Below are 17,134 nucleotides of genomic sequence, written 5' to 3'. Positions count from 1 at the left end.
CAGGGACCACTGACTATGTACCCCCTCTGTAGCTTCAGGGTCCTCAACCTAGGTACCCCCTTTACAGCTAGCTGACACTGGATCCCAGAACCTCTTCCAGAGTGGTCCCCTCTAACTTCAGGCAGACCCCAGGGGCAATCCTCAGTACTCACGACCTGTGTAGGCTTTCCTGGGACTGGACCCCTCTCTCTGCAGGCTCATGGCACACCGGATCCCCTCAGCTCAATTCAGCTCTCTCTCTGGACACTCAGGTGACACCCCGAGACATCCACCTTCCTCAGATAGGAGGAGAGACAGCCGCACTCTCCTTCCTGGGACTCTGCTCCCGCCAAAGACAATGTGCCACGCACTTCCCCCCAAACTTATACCCACTCCCAGAATCCTTTGCAGCCTAATCTGCCTTCTGGGGTAGTTACAAGCTGGGATGTGTCCCCTGATTGGGCTTCCCACACTGCCCTATGAGAAGCCTCTCACAGGATCCAGTGGGAATACTTCTCCCTTCAGCAGGCACATCTGGAAGCCCTTACACCCTTAGCTAAATAAATCACAGCCCTGCTGTTAGGCAGACAAGGCTCACTATATTTTTACCTAGCACCTACCTGTAAGGTGCTACATCAACAAAAGTGGAGTTACGCTTTAAGTACTATTTGCTGTTTTATAAAACACTAACATGTGTGGATAAAATTTAAGGACTTTCTATTTGTATATTTAGGCCCTGTTCACATCTGAGTGTAGCAGAATTGCGTGCAGAATAATGTATAAAAATTCACAATACACACTTGAGTGCCATTTATTGTTGGCAACCCAAACACGCTAAAGAAATGTGGCACCTGAAAACTGCTCAAACATGAGCTATTCAAACATGTGCCAAAATCCACTCTAAAAAAGGGTACAGGAGAAACTTTGGCATGTTTTTGAAGCATAGTGCAGCCCATTCAAGTGAATGTTGTTTCCCAAAAAAAGAGTTAAACAGATGAGCAAAAAAAAAAGTACAAAAAATGTGATGTTCCCACATCGCTCAGATGTGCACAGCGTCAAGGCTAACCGCTTCCAGACCGCCCCACGCATATATACTGCAGCAAGGCGGCCCTTCAGTACAAAATTATGTACCTCTTTGTCTTTTTTTCCTTTGAATCTGGGGTGTGCATGATTGGACACAGCGGGAGCCAGCACCCAGCGATCATTTCTGAGACAGCCAGAATGGTGGTCTGCCTATGTAAACAAGGCAGATCGCCGTTCTGTCAGAGGAGAAGATGGAGATCATGTGTTTCTGCTAAGCTAGAACACAGATCTATGTCTTCCCTCATTCAAAGCATCCCCCACACAGTAAGCAAGCACTCCCAGGGAACACATTTAACCCTTTGATCGCCCCTGATGTTAACCCCTTCCCTGTCAGTGTCATTTCTTTTAGCACTGATCACTGTATTGGTGTCACTGGTCCCCAAAAAGTGTCAGATTTGTCCTCCGCAATGCTGCAGTCCCGCTAAAACTCGCTGATCGCTGCCATTACTAGTTAGAAAATAAAAAAATCCATAAATCTATCCCATAATTTATAGATGCTCTTACTTTTGTGCAAACCAATCAATATGCCTTTATTGGGATTTTTTTCACCAAAAATATCTAGCAGAATACCTATTGGCCTAAACTGATGAAGAAATTATATTTTTTACATTTTTTATTGTGTATGTTTTATAGCAAAAAGTAAAAAATATTGTTCTATTTTCCAAAATTGTTGCTCTTTTTTTGTTTATAGCGCAAAAAATAAAAACCGCAGAGGTGATTAAATACCAGCAAAAAAAAGCTCTATTTCTGGAAAAAAAAAGGACAACAATTTTTTATCTGTACAGTTTCGCAAGACCGCGCAATTTTCAGCTAAAGTAACACAGTGCCAAATTGCAATAAATGGCCTGGTCATGAAGAGGGGTAAACCTTCTAGAGCGGATGGGTTAACTGAATTCAAGAGAGTTATTTCTGTTTATATTGTTGTTGAAAAACTAAAGGGCCATACACACTATAAGATTTTCTGAAGACTTTTTCCTTCAGATTTACCTTTTCTATGTAGTGCAAGAGCCTGCCAGACTGCACACAAATTGAAAGTGTTTAGGTTTGACCTCATATTTTATGGTTTTGGTAAGTCTAAAGGAAAAAGTCTTCAGAAAATCTTATAGTGTGTATGGCCCATAAGTCACATGCTGGCTTTTTATAGTTCACCAAATCTTCATTGCAAAAGGAAGGGGTTCCCCTAATTGGGACTTTAAAGGCACATAGTGATAAGTAAACTAGTAAAAATTATTGATTATTTACTAGTTTACTTATCACTATGTGCCTTTAAAGTCCCAATTAGGGGAACCCCTTCCTTTTGCATTGTTACTAGGGATGTGGCACAACTTAACATAGGTCATTAGCACCCCTTATACCAAATCTTCATTGCTAATAAATCTCCATTAGAATCCCTAGAGGGTCATTTGCCCATTTTTTTTACTGGCAGAGGTATGTAAATCTCGGGCTGTCTGAATATAATTAGAAAGCATTTGGGTGGTAAAATGAATGATATGAATTACTGTTTTAAACTGAGTTTAAGTTGGACATTTACTAGCTCAGTGATCCTTTCTAACATTTATAGTCTCATGTAACAGATGTATTTTTGTACCTAAAATAACTCCTACATCATTTATATATGATTAGCAATTCTTCATTTCAAAAGAGAGTTCATCAATCAATCTTTCATTACAGCTAGCTGAATCAGTACTCGAGGCAACACCCTGTGACTTGCATTTGTTCCTTATTATTTTTTTTTTTTTTTCTTAAGTTCTTAAGCAATCAGCCCTCAGGGCTAGCTACTACATTTCCAATGTTCTTAACCACTTAAGGACCAACCCTATTTCTGACACATGTTGTTTACAAGTTATATATATATATATATATATATATATATATATATATATATTTAGCAAAGACTCTGGAGAATAAATTGGCGGTCGTTGCAATATTTTTTGTCATGTGGTATTTGCGCAGCAGTCTCAAACACAATTTTTGGGGAAAAATACATTTAACTGCATTTAAAAAAAAACTAAACAGTAAAGTTAGGTCAGTTTTTTTGTATATTGTGAAAGATGATGTCATGCCGAGTAAATAGATACCTAACATGTTACGGTTTAAAATTGCGCACACTAATGGAATGGAGACTAACTACGGTACTTAAAAATCTCCATAGGCGACGCTACGGTACTTAAAAATCTCCATAGGCGACGCTTTAACATTTTTTAAAGCATTACCAGTTAAGAGTTACTGAGGAGGTCTTTTTTCTAGAATTATTGGTCTAGCTGTGATGATCGTGGGGATACTTCACATATGTGATTGGAACACTGTTTTCATTTGCAGGCGCGACATACGTGCGCGAGCTCACGGAGAGGGGATCGCTTTAAAACCTTTTTTTTTTTTTCATATTTTTTTATTTAGATTTTTATTTTTAACAGTTGAAAAAAAAAATCAGATCATTTTTATTGCTGTCACAAGCAATGTAAACATCCCTTGTGACAGTGAAAGGCAGTGACAGGTACTCTATATGGAGGGATCAGGGGTCTAAAAGACCCCAAAGCCCTCCTCTGCACTTAAAAGTATTCAAAATGCCGAAATTGGTATTTTTGAATACTGACATTTTTTTAAATCTGTGCCATTGGCAGCCGAGTAAACCGGAAGTGACATTACATGATTGGAGACCTGACCGAAGCTGAATGCGACTTCGTTCGGGACTCCAACCAGCCGGCGGACCTGGGCAGAGAAGCGGAAGGCGGTGGGAGGGGAGGAACGTCCCCTCCCGCTCGCTGTGATAACGGCCGAGCGGCTGCTAAACCTCATTGGCTAATATTTTCTAAAAGCCGACCGCCGACTCTAAAAAACGGTACCCAGTTGCAGCTGCAGGCATCATCCCGGTACAACCACTTCTGCAAGCTGACGTACAGGTACATCGGTTTGCGGGAAGTGGTTAAAATGCATAATTATAGATCATTCACCTGTTAAGGGACCCCAACCAGCCGGTGGACGTGTCGGCTGGTTGCTTGGTTCTCCCGGTGGGACAGGAGACCCGGGAAGAGCCGCAGAAGGCGGTGGGAGGGGAGGAACGACCCCTTCTGCTTGCTGGGATAACGGCCTAGCGGCTGCTGAGCCTCATTGGCTGTTATTTTCTGAAAGACGACCACCGGCTCTAAAAAACGGTACCCAGTTGCAGCTGCAGGCATCATCCTGGTACAACCACTTTTGCAAGCTGATGTACAGGTACATCGGTTTGCGGGAATTGGTTAAGATACATAATTATAGATCATTCACCTGTTCAGCTTTTAATAGCAGCTGTCCTGTGAGGATGCAGCTTCCTTCTCTAAAGATATACGGGCTTTTTATCTTTGCATTCTTTCAAAGTAAATATCTATCCTATAAACTTTAACATACAGAAATACAGAAAAGGAATGAAGAAATGTAATGTTCATTGTTTTAAAATGTTTCAACTCCTTATTTTAGTTTTATATATATATAATGGGAGCTTACTTTTTTGTGATAAGAGGAAGTTGTGATTTTTCCTCTTTGATTACATAACATTATTTCAGATAATGAAACTTAGGACATGATTCACTCTGATGAAGAAATAGGGTTTACTTTACTCCTGGCTAATTGCTAGTCCACCTCCCATTCCAATACAATTTTGATGGGTTGATTGTCAGGAGATCCTCTTTAATGCAGACCACCTTCAAAGACACATATACTTAAGCCCCGTACACACGTGTCGAAAATCGGCAGGGAATTTTCGTCCAACGACCGATCTGCCGATTTTCGGCTTGTTAGTATGATGCTTCCGACAACCAACTCCGACTTTTCGGCCGAAAAAAAATTTGGTGCGCAGGCTATAAAATTTTTGTCCACCGTCAAAACACGGCCGATTTTCGTGCAGTCAGTACAGATTTCGACAGGGAAAATTCTAATGAGCAAGACTGGGCATGCTCAGAGAAGAAAGAACACAAAGAAAGCAATCCAACACATGGCATCACTTCTGAAGTAGAATTTTGTTGGGCGAGAAAATTTGTGTGCAGTCTAGGCACATTCCAACCAACAAAACACCACTCTGGACAAAAGATGGACGATCGGTCGGCCGATAATCGTTGCGTGTGTACTAGGCTTTAGTTTTGCTCATCCACTGCTCTGTTCATTGACTGGGGGTGAAAGGAAAGCCCTATGTATGCTACATGTCACTGAAGTTGTATCTCAGCACAACTATAGAATCCCCATGTGATAGCACTGGTTGACCCACAGCTGTCAAATAATGTGATTGCCTGCCCTTCATAACCCAGGAGTACCACACATTTCCTTTACCTCCCAAACCATGAATAGGGGGAGCAAAGGAAAGAAGAGTATGTGGTTGAGAGGTAAGAGGGAATTAAAGCAACCCCATTGCATTTGCTTTAAACACAGAATCCTAGTTATTTTTAGAAAGCACAGTTTTATACAGGGTCTACTGTTTTCATCACAAACCATGTTAAGTCATTTTGTTATTAAAAAAATTAAATTAAGATTGTGTTGTGGAAGCAGCATAGGTTTGCTTTATAGGCAGAGTAATCGGAAGTGGCTTTATATGTTAAGAAAACTTTTGAACCCTAAGGCCCCTTGTACACAGGGCTGTTTAGCTACAGTGCGTTCCTCACAGCACATTAGTGCATCTGAGAGGGACAGAAACAGAGTACAGCCCTGCTTAAGGCCACCTGTCGATGTCTATGAAAGGTTGTGACTGGACAGGGCTGAACACTGTACTGAATGGTACCAGTGTTAAGGGCTCTGTATGTTCAGAGACATCCTGGAATGGGCAGGACCCTAAACCCTACCATTTGGTATATCATTCAGCCCTGTCCAGGCACAACCCACCATAGACTTTGACAGGCTGCCTTCAGTAGGGCTGGACCCTGCACCTGTCCCTGCCAGGCCCACTAAGTCATTCGGAGGGATGCACTACAGTTGAATGGCTCAGTGTAAAAGGGGCCTTAGTTGACTTCTTTCAGGCTACATAATTTTCTACAGGGCACCAGATTCTTAGGGATTGCAAAAACAGTCCTCATTTCAGGTTCTGCATGAGCAACATGTACCAGGGAAGTAGAGTTGCTGCAATGGATCAACAGAATCAGACTTTGAAAGTATGTGTTAACAGGTGTTTTTTCATCCTAAACCCAAAATTAAATTACAGGGCTGTGTTGTGTCATGGTGTAGAGAGGAATTGGTGTCACCAGGGTTCTCACCTATGCAGGTTGAGGGGCTCCTGGATGTGTCTCATTGGAAAAAATGTCCGTCAACTTTTCTCTAGGATTGGTAAATACTGGATTGGGTCCTTAAGCCAAGAGGTTTGGCATTGAGTAGGGTAATGCCTTTTACGCAGGGTCCACATTTTGATGGTTACCCTCCAGAGGAGAATGTTGTGCTACCAGAGAGCAGCAGGTGCACCGATCAGGCTGACACATAAAGATATAATTGATGCAGAACCAGCATGTAAAAGCCATTTTATTAGGCTAAAGACTAGTACACACTACTAGTTTATTTTTCATTCAACCCAGCAGGGCTGAAGGAGATAAAACTGACAGCTCAGGAGGAGCCGCTGTACTAACCATCTGATGTTAGAACGGCAATCTCCCCTGCTGTGGTTTGTGTTCTGATAAGGGAACTGCCCCCGCCAGAACACTCTGGTCAGAACTCTCTGCCATTGGATGAAAGCGCTGATCGGGAGCCGTACGGCCAACCTTTTTCAGTCATGCCCCAGCTGGATTCTGTCAGTACACACAGGACGAATGTCGGCCGGTTTCTATTGAACTGGTCGAGTCTGCCTCACATTCGGCCCGTGTGTACTAGGTTTAAGAGCTGGTGTAGCCCAAGTTGTGCTGCTTAATAGCTAGGAGGTTGTATTTTTACTTTGAATTTGCTGAGTTGGTCTCAATACATACATTGGTCTTCTATTTTATCAGATTTATAGAACATAATGCAGTAAATAAATTAAAGTTGCCCATGAAAAACATTGTTGGCCTGCTTGAACTTTTGTCCTTCATGGAGATGAACAGTGTTGCACTTTTAGTCAATAAAGTCTGTTAAGCTAGAGCAGCTTAGCAGTTGTAAAGAATCTCTAAATCAGTTTAAAAGTGTCCTTTATGGTTATCTGGCTATCTGAATTTAGCTCAACAGTCTTTCAGCAAGATTTCCGATTATGTTCCCAGAAATAGAGAGAAACATTACAGTATGAACTTCCAAACTCACACTACGTAGGTTGCATCAGAAATTACAATAGCATTCTAAATTGTATATCCAATGACATACACCTTAGTTTCTCTTTAAGAATGGTTCTTATGAAACAAAGGCCTGAATCTGAGCATCTTGTCGTTAAGCTTAGTTCAGCATTAGTGCCGTCTACTTTAAGAAACACACAGGTGTTTTTTGTTCCTGCTTATACATACCATTGAAACTTCCTCCTTGGTGACGTGAATCCAGGTTTCATTAAAAGCTTAAGCTGTCAATGTGCAGAATTCAAGGTGAGTTTGAATTTTGTTTTGTTTCATATCCCTCCCTGTTTTCTTTGCAGAGTAGCCCTGGAGCAGATCTGAGTCAGATGGGGTGAGGAAAAAGGGAATTATTCACTGTTCACATATCTGAATTTTACCCACCATGTGTTTATGTTCATTGTATTGTTTACAAATGTACTTTGACTTTAGATTCCATACATAGGAAACATGAAATAAGTCCCCTTAAACTAGTTTGTACTACTGTGCTGGTAACAAATACCAGGTATAATAATGCTGTATATTAATAAGCAAATGGATTAAACGTATTCAAAAAAATATAAAAAGGGTATGACTGGCAGGTGTCCCCTTAAAACCACTTAAGCCCCGGAAGATTTTACCCCCTTCCTGACCAGGCCCTATTTTTGCAATTCGGCACTGCGTGACTTTAATGGACAATTGCGCGGTCGTGCGACGCTGTACCTAAATGAATTTGACGTCCTTTTTTTTCCCACAAACAGAGCTTTCTTTTGGTGGTATTTGATCACCTGTGTGATTTTTTGATCATGCGCTATAAACAAAAAAAGAGCGACAATTTTGTAAAAATAACAATATTTTTCACATTTTTTATATGAAATTCCTCCCCCCCAAAAAAATGTAAAAATCAAAATTTTTTAACATCTTAGGCCAATTTGTTTTCTGCTACATATGTTTGGTAAAAAAAATCGCAATAAGCGTATTTTGATTGGTTTGCGCAAAAGTTATTGCGTTTACTAACTAAGGGAAAGATTTTTGTAATTTTTATTGTTTTTTTTTTTTTTTAACGAGTAATGGCGCGATCTGGGACTGCGACATTGCGGCGGACAGATTGGACCCTTGACTGACATTTTTAACACTTTTGGGGGTACCAGTGACATTACTACAGTAATCAGTGCTATACATATGCACTGTTACTGTAAAAATGACACTGGCAGTGAAGGGGTTAACTTTATTGGAGAAGGAGGGGTTAAATGTGTCCCTAGGGGCGTGCTTCTAACTGTTATGGGATGTGGCTGTTTGTGTAACTACAGAGATATACGATCCTACATAGCAGGACCGTATGATCTCTGCACTTACACAAGGGAGAATGACAGGCGGCTTTGTTTACATTAGCCGCCTGCCTTTCTCCTTCTTTACCTGACGATCGCAATTGGCCGGCGGACTCGATGTCACGCGCGTGGGAATCACAGTGAACGAGCACACTATTGGCTCGCAGGCGAGTGACGTACCCATACATCACTTTGCCTGCACGGGGCTGACCGCCACAGTATATGTACTTGCGGCGGTCGGCAAGTGGTTAACTATGGCAACCCACCCACAAGACCCTTCAGGTCTGGTATAGATTTTGAAGAGAACCCCCAAACCAAAATGAAAAAAATATATAGTACCCCCACTCATGCACCCAAAAAAAAAATGTGTAGTGAAAAAAAGACAGACAATTTTTGACCCCCAAACCAAAATGAAAAAAAAAAATCTATACCAGACCCATATTCGAGCATGCAGCCCGACAGGTGTCAGCATAGCGAGGGGAGGAGTGAATCATACCAGGCCACATGCCCTCAATATGGGGCAAGGGAGGCTAGGGGATGGGGACAAGGGCCTGTTCCCCACAACCCTGGCTGGTGGTTGTGGGGGTATGCGGTTGGGAGGCTTATCTGAATCTAGAAGCCCCCTTTAACATGGGGGCCCCCAGATCCTTGCCCCCCCCATGTGAATGAGTAGGGGTACATAGTACCCCCACTCATGCACCCAAAAAAAATGTGTAGTGTAAAAAAAGACAGACAATTTTTGGCAAGTCCTTTATTAAAAAATAAAAATAAATAAAATACCCCTCGGTGTAGATCCATTGTCAATCACGATGCTTGCTACCACTGCTGACCTGAAACAAAAAAAAAAAGTCAGCTCATGCCGTCTGACAGTTCTTAACCACTTCCATACCGGGCCTATTTTGCCACACCTCTCCTACATGTAAAAATCATATTTTTTTTTGCTAGAAAATTACTCAGAACCCCCAAACATTATATATGTTTTTTTTTAGCAGAGACCATAGGAAATAAAATGGAGGTCTTGCAACTTTTTTGTGACACGGTATTTGCGCAGCAATTTCTTCAAACGCATTTTTTTTGGGAGAAAAAAAACAGTTCCATGATTAAAAAAAAACAAAACACTAAAGTTAGCCTAATTTTTTTGTATAATGTGAAATTATTGATACCTAACATGTCACGCTTTAAAATTGCGCACACTCGTGGAATAGCTTCAAACTTCAGTACTTAAAAATCTTCATAGGTGACGCTTTAAAATTTTTTACAGGTTACCAGCTCACATCATAACATCAGGCCCTTTCCTCTGAGAGTCAGTGAGACTTCTGGGGACCATCTGGTTCTCAGTATTCTCTATGGTGAACTTCCTTCTCTGGCTCGCCATTCACACAGGGGGGCCGGTAGAAGCACCGGAGGGGGGGGGGGGGGGGCGTCCTATCCCGCCGCCTTTAAGAACGAATAAACTGCTGCTATGATTGTTCTTAGGGTGAAGGGAATTTACGGCTGCAAAAGATGATATCTGAAGCAGCTGCAGGCATCATTCCGATATCCCCACTCAAAGTCCAGGACGTCATATGATGTCCTTAGGCTGGAAGTCGTTAAATAACTAAAGGGCAGGGCTACCCGGTCACTGGATGACCTTGTCCCTTAGTTATTTAAGAACTGGCAGACGGTGGGAGCCTTAGGCGCAAGTGGATCTTTTTATCTGATCGGCAGTGGTGGTCAGCATCGTGATTGACAATTAATGTATACCGGGAACATTTATTTATTTATTTTAAATTTTTTTGGGTGGATGAGTAGGGGTACTAAGTACCCTATACTCATTCATATAAGGGATAGACGGGGATCTGGGGGCCCCCTTGTTAAAGGAGGCTTCCATATTCCAATAAGTCCCCTGCCCTCAAACCCCCACAACCACCGGCCAGGGTTCAACATAGGGACAAGGTGCTTAGGGGGGGAGCTCCCCTGTCCCAAAGCACCTCCCTCATGTTGAGGGCATGTGACCTAGCATGGTTTAAGGGGGAGGGCTTACTCGTCTCTCCCTTTCCTGACCCGCCATGCTGCATGCTCGGATAAGGGTCCGGTATGCATTTTTTTTTATTGGTTCCCCTCAAAATCCATACTAGACTGATAGGGCCTCATAGGCACTGGGGGGGGGGGGGGGGCAAGCTGTTTTGTTTTCTCAGGTTTTTTAAATTGTGGACTACTCTTTTTTTTTTACATTCAGCTGTCAACAGGAAGCTGATAATTCATCAGTTGTTAAGGACGCGGCAGCCACCTGCTCTATAACAACCATGTTGTTTACACACAGGTGTTGTTTACACAGAGGTGGACCCCCCTCTCCTTAACAACGCCCATTAATTAATGTATATTAATATGCCAGCTAGTGCCAGGCATCAAATTAAAGCATGTTTTTACTACTAAAATACTGCAAGACTTCATAAAATAACTCATGCGGTATTCTAGTAGCTTTTTTTTGTGAATGCTGAGCGATATTTTACCGCATTTTTTAAGGGAAAACATACTGCTTCGTGAAAGGAGCCCAGTAAGTGCCATTAAAGCATTATTCTTTTAGGCACTGCTGTAAGTGATTAGCAGGGGTATGTGATTCTGGGCTGCATTCATGAAGCAGTATGGAGCACCTTAAAAAATGCGGTAAAATGCTGGGTAACGCGCTCCTTCCTTTCCGGCTGCCCAGCTGTCAGCATAAGCCACCATGGGTGCCTACAAGTACATGCAAGAGCTATGGAGGAAGAAGCAGTCAGATGTAATGCGGTTTTTCCTGCGTGTCCGCTGCTGGCAGTATCGCCAACTATCTTCTCTCCATCGTGAACCATGTCCCACTCGTCCAGACAAAGCTCGCAGACTTGGCTACAAGGCAAAGCAAGGGTATGTCCTCTACCGTGTCAGAGTTCGCCGTGGTGGATGTAAGCGCCCCGTGCCCAAGGGTTCAACCTATGGTAAACCTGTGCATCATGGTGTGAACCAGATCAAGTTTGCTCGCAGCCTGCAGTCTGTTGCTGAGGAGCGTGCTGGCCATCACTGTGAAGGAATGAGAGTGCTTAACTCCTACTGGGTGGGTGGAGGCTCTACTTATAAGTTCTTTGAGATCATCCTCATTGACACTTTCAACAAGGCCATCAAACGCAATCCATACACCCAATGGATCACAAAATCTGTGCACAAACACAGGGAGATGCGAGGGCTGACAGCTGCTGGCAGAAAAGTCGTGGTCTTGGCAAAGGTCACAAGTTCCATCTTACCATTGGTGGCTCTCGTTGTGCTGTCTGGAGAAGACGCAACACTCTTCAGCTCCACCGTTATCGCTAACATGGATTGTACTTGTAAATTTGACATTAAAATAATGTTGTTTTTGGACAATAAAAAAAAAAAGAGTCCTTAACAAACAATGAGACATCAGGACACCAGCCAATGTCCCCTTTAGTATACCGCTAATACCGCTGAAGAAGTCTCCGCCCATTGGGAGACGCCACGCGTACGGGGGGAAGGTGGAGCTACTGACGTCACCCGCTGCCATCTGGAAAGTGGTGAGATCCGAGGAGGACTCACCGAAAACCTGTTACTTATATGCCGTTTTACCATCCATTCACAAGTAAGAGGCTGTCTATTTTTATGCATTCTGAATAAAAGTTATCAGTATTACGCTATGGTTCTGCCCATTTGTATTTTCATATATGTGTATGAGCGGAGCCAATAAGGGATAAGTGGACCCAGGAAGTGTATACTGATTTGGAGTGCTTGCTGATTGGTGTATCTGCCTAAGAGGGAGTTCGTTTTGGGAACACAGTCTGTGCAGTCTGCACAAGGAGTTTATGCTTGATTCCAGTGTTTTGAAGATGAGAGGCCAATTCTGCAGGTGGTGGATTTTAGTGCACTGAGAGCACCAACTGTTCCATCTAGGATCCCTCTTTTTTCACCCTTTATCACACGGGCATTGTATGGACTGATCTTATTGCATGGACCCCTTTCTAATAATTTAGTTATTTTAGTATTCTGTTTTCGGTCTGATTGTTCAGCGCTGCACTATTTATTATTATTTTTTCCTGCTTACTGGTTTTATAGTTTGGCCTGAGTGTTCAGCAACTTCAAACTTATTTGCATTTTCTGTGCGCTGATATTTTCTATACTTGTTTTAATGTCCCCTTTAGTCAAACACCCAGCTGACTCTCTAACACATAAGGGGTGACAGCAGTATGTACTCACAAATATCCAGGGAAAGTTGGCTTCCTCCTTCCACCATCCATGCAACACCTTTGTCTTGTGCAGGGCCGGGATAAGGGGTGGGCAGGAGGAGCGACTGCCCTGGGTACAATGGTTTATTGCACGGATGGGGGCGCTTTTACCCTAAACCTAAGGAAAGGGGGGGGGGGGGGCGCAGTTTGGCAATTTTGACCTGGGCGCTGGATGACCTTGTCCCAGCACAAGTCTTGTGATAGCAGACTAGATCTTCAGATGACAGCCTCTCAGTCAGTGCTCTGTAGCTTCAGCATCCAGGCCCACAGGTCCCCCTCTCAAGGCGTCACGAACAGCAAGCACATGGAAAGCACTAATTATAGTGAGACAAGCTAAATTTACCTAACAACAAAAATACAGCTCCACTGAGCACAGTGAGCCAGAACTAAATCTACCTAATTCTAGTGCCTATCTAGGAGGGTGCTCCAGATATCTGAAGACAATGGAGAGAGCAACAGATGTTGGTGAAGCCTCCTGCTAGATTAAGGGGGATGGACGCTGCAGGCACGTACTTGCTGTGTTTAAACCGGTATACAAAGGGGGACCACCGTTCACCTGCTAACACAAGAAGCTGGTGAGAGGTAATTTGCCAAATCCACATTAAACTTTTTTTTTTTAAATTTATATCTTTATTGGTAATTTTTTATATATACAAACATTTCAAAACAAACATTGTTATGTTCTGACCAAACCCCACCCCTCCCACCTCCCCCCAATTACACCGAAAAAAAAAAAAAAAGTTTTTATGCTTTTATGCGCACATTCCCAACATTTCTTCATGTAAAAATATATCCCATACTATGTTACCGTACGCCAGGAGGGGTATGGGGACCGTCCCCCCGCAGCCTGGACCAGGCTCTGCCCAGGGTGACCCTCCCTTGAACTCTCTTTAAGAAAAATTGGCTGTCAAGTATTGCACCCAGGGTCTCCATCTTAACTTAACTTGATCCTCAGAATTTCCCAATATGGCAGACAGTTCTTCCATCTTGAAAATCTCGTTGACCTTCCCACACCACAACCCGTAAGTTGGAATCACTGTCTGTTTCCAGAAAATAGGTATGCATGCCCTTGCTGCATTCAACAGACACAGAGTCAGGGACTTCCTGTAGCTACGCACTGAGCTTCCTGTTAAATGCAGCAAGCACAACGCTGGGTCATCTAATATATCCACGTCGGTTATATGTTTTATAGCCACTGCTATCTTATTCCAAAATGGCCGCACTCTTTTACATCCCCCAAAAATATGCACCATATTTCCATCCTCCAATCCTCACCGCCAGCATTTTCCTGAGACCGCCTCTTTTATTCTGTGTAATAGTGATGGGACTCTATACCATCTGGTTAGAATTTTATACCCTGTTTCTTGGATCTTACTATCTAGTGACGATTGATGAACTAGTCTCAGCAGGATCTTATTTATCTGCTCTTTTGACCACACGGTATTTAACTCCTGCTCCCATTTTTGGATAAACGGCAGTTGTTGATCTCCCTCATCCTCTGACAATTGTGTATAGAACCTTGAGATCAGATGGCCCGTCGTGTTACCTGTTCTACACATATTTTCCAGATCTGTTAGCTCTCGTGGTGCATACCCTTTCTGCCGAACTGATCTAATATAATTATACAGCTGATAAAGGCTGAAATAAGCAAGCGATTCTCCTGCACCTGTCCTAAGTTCTTCTAGGGAGGGCATAGGACCATTTTGCCATATATCACGTAGGCGCCTTTTACCATCCTGAGCCCACCTACGAATTCTGGCATTCATGCACCCCGGGGGAAAATCCGGGTTCCCCAAGATCGGTGTCATCGGTGATAGACCCGGGGCTACCCTCCAATGCGACTGAATTCTCTTAGTTTCTTTTATAGTCGCTCCCACTGTAGGATGTTTGAGAATAGCGTCTTTAGATTCAAACACCGACCATGGGGCTGGGGGGTTAACTGTCCTGTTTCTTCATTCTCTAAATCTACCCATCGTTTGGTAAGTTTATTGCAATGCCAGTCTACCACCCTTACTATATGGACCGCCCTGTAATATCTCAGGATATCTCGTAATCCAATCCCACCTCTTACTTTGGGTAAGGCCAACGTCTGCATCTTAATTCTAGGGGATTTATTTGCCCAAATATAGGCGCGGAGTATGCCCTTGATTGATTGAAAAAATTCTTTTGGAACTGCTATCGGAATTGTCTGCATTAAATACAAGATACGGGGTAACACATTCATTTTAATAACGCTACAGCGCCCAAACCACGTCACTGTCAACAGCTGCCATATTCTAAGATCTACTTTAATCTTTCCTACAAGCGGAAGGTAATTCTTTCTATAGAGATCCGCGGGATCTGCCGTTAACTGTATCCCTAAGTATTTCAGCGCATCTGAGGCCCATTGAAGCGGAAACGCTGTTCGAAGTGTTCTTTCTTCCTGGTTAGATAACGATACGTTGAGTGCCGCTGATTTAGTTACATTCATTTTGTAGTTAGAGACCCTACTGTATTTTTTAAGGGCGTCTAGAATATTTGGCAGTGAAAGAGAAGGGTTAGTAGCAAAAAACAGGTCATCCGCAAACGCAGCCACCTTATGTTGTTCCCCCCCGCTTTGGATTCCCGCTATATCCGGAGAACTCCTAATTCTGCACAACAGGGGTTCCAGACACAACACGAATATAAGCGGGGATAAAGGGCACCCCTGCCGTGTGCCATTAGAGATAGGGAAGTAACTTGACCTCCATTCATTTACCTTAACCGCAGCCGTAGGGACTGTATAAAGTGCCAGTATAAATTGCAGCATTTGTGGACCCAGGCCTATGTATGACAGGGTGGCCCGGATAAAATCCCACACCACCCTGTCAAAGGCCTTCTCCGCATCTGCTGTGAAGAGAACCATCTTCTTCCGTGATGTACGTGCCAGATGTATTAAATCTATGGCTCGAATTGTATTATCCCGGGCCTCCCGGGTAGGAATAAAGCCCACCTGGTCAAAATGGACCAAGTCTGCCATATATGGTAAGAGCCTATTTGCTAATATTCTTGCGTATAGTTTAGTGTCTACATTTATCAAGGATATCGGGCGATAGCTGCCACAACACAAGGGGTCCTTCTCTTCTTTAAGTATTAAAGTAATGTGCGCCCGTAGCGAATCCAACGGGAACGCCGCTCTTCTTCCCACTTCATTGAAATGTAACAGTAGGAGGTTCTTTAAACGCTCCCCAAATTTCTTGTAATAACTTGGAGTAAAGCCATCTGGACCAGGGGCCTTATGCGCCTTGGTCTGTGAGATCGCAGCGGCTAGCTCATCCCCCGATATCTCGCCTTCCAATGTCAGTACTTGGTCTTCTGTAAGTGTACGCATGCCCGAATCTCGTAAATACTCCTCTATCTGCTTCCCCTTTTCTGGACTTTTCTTACTCCCTATTTCTGGTAGGTTATAGAGTGACCGATAAAAAGAGCAGAACTCCTCTGCTATGTCAGCTGAAGTGTGAACCTCCCCACCTTTTGTATTTCTAAGACGTAGAATTTGAGTTCGTCTTTTTGGGCCCCTCAGTGCTCGTGCCAGCATCGTCCCTGGTTTATTTGCATATTCATACAGGTGTCTTTTCAACCACAACATATTTCGTACTATCTTTTGAAAAAGTATCTGGTTCAATTCCTCTCTTGCCCGCATGAGAGGGATCAAATGAGCTTCCGCAAGCGTTCTCTTATGCTGTCTACTCAGCTGTTCGATTTTAGTTAAATATTCTTTGATTTTCGCCTCCCGCTCTCTTTTACGCTGTGCGCCCAACTGTATCAGTACCCCTCTTATCACACACTTGTGCGCTTCCCAGATCATGGAAGGTGAGAGCGACTCCAATGTATTTTCTATAAAGTAGTTATGTAGCGCCTCATCTATCTTCCCCCACCGCTTACGGGGATTGTAATAAGGCCTCATTTATGCGCCATGACCTTGGACTACAGTTTTTTGATTCCCATTCTATACTCACATACACCGGTAGATGGTCAGAGATAGACATCGGAGATTTTTCAGAGTCTGTCACTAACGGCAGGTCTGCCTGGGTCACCAGGATTCTGTCTATCCTACTATATGCCTTGTGGATTGAAGAATAGAAAGTGTAATTTCTCTCTCCTGGGTGCATCAGCCTCCATGGATCGATGAGGCCCAGGAGGGAGATCTCTTTTTGCTACCTTCGTAATTTAGCAAATGACATATATGAGCTTTTCTTGGAGGTATCTAGCAGAGGTTCTGGGGCATAATTAAAGTCACCCCCCATCACTAAGTGCCCTTCCCGGA

General features: G+C 43.2%; 1 protein-coding gene and 1 pseudogene across 2 annotated transcripts in view; both read left to right on the top strand.

Annotated features, from left to right (window-relative positions):
• Window positions 1-17,134, top strand: part of STPG1 (sperm tail PG-rich repeat containing 1) — a 146,268-nt gene that overhangs the window by 61,200 nt on the left and 67,934 nt on the right. The gene's annotated exons all lie outside the window — the stretch shown is intronic.
• LOC309545373 (large ribosomal subunit protein eL15-like) lies at window positions 11,269-11,941 on the top strand (annotated as a pseudogene). The gene has a single exon. The product of its transcript is annotated as a large ribosomal subunit protein eL15-like (transcript).

This window comes from Pelophylax lessonae (genome assembly GCF_965119305.1).
Source record: "Pelophylax lessonae genome assembly, chromosome: 2".
In the NCBI taxonomy this organism is placed as follows: domain Eukaryota; kingdom Metazoa; phylum Chordata; class Amphibia; order Anura; family Ranidae; genus Pelophylax; species Pelophylax lessonae.
This window is presented reverse-complemented; position numbering and strand designations above follow the sequence as displayed.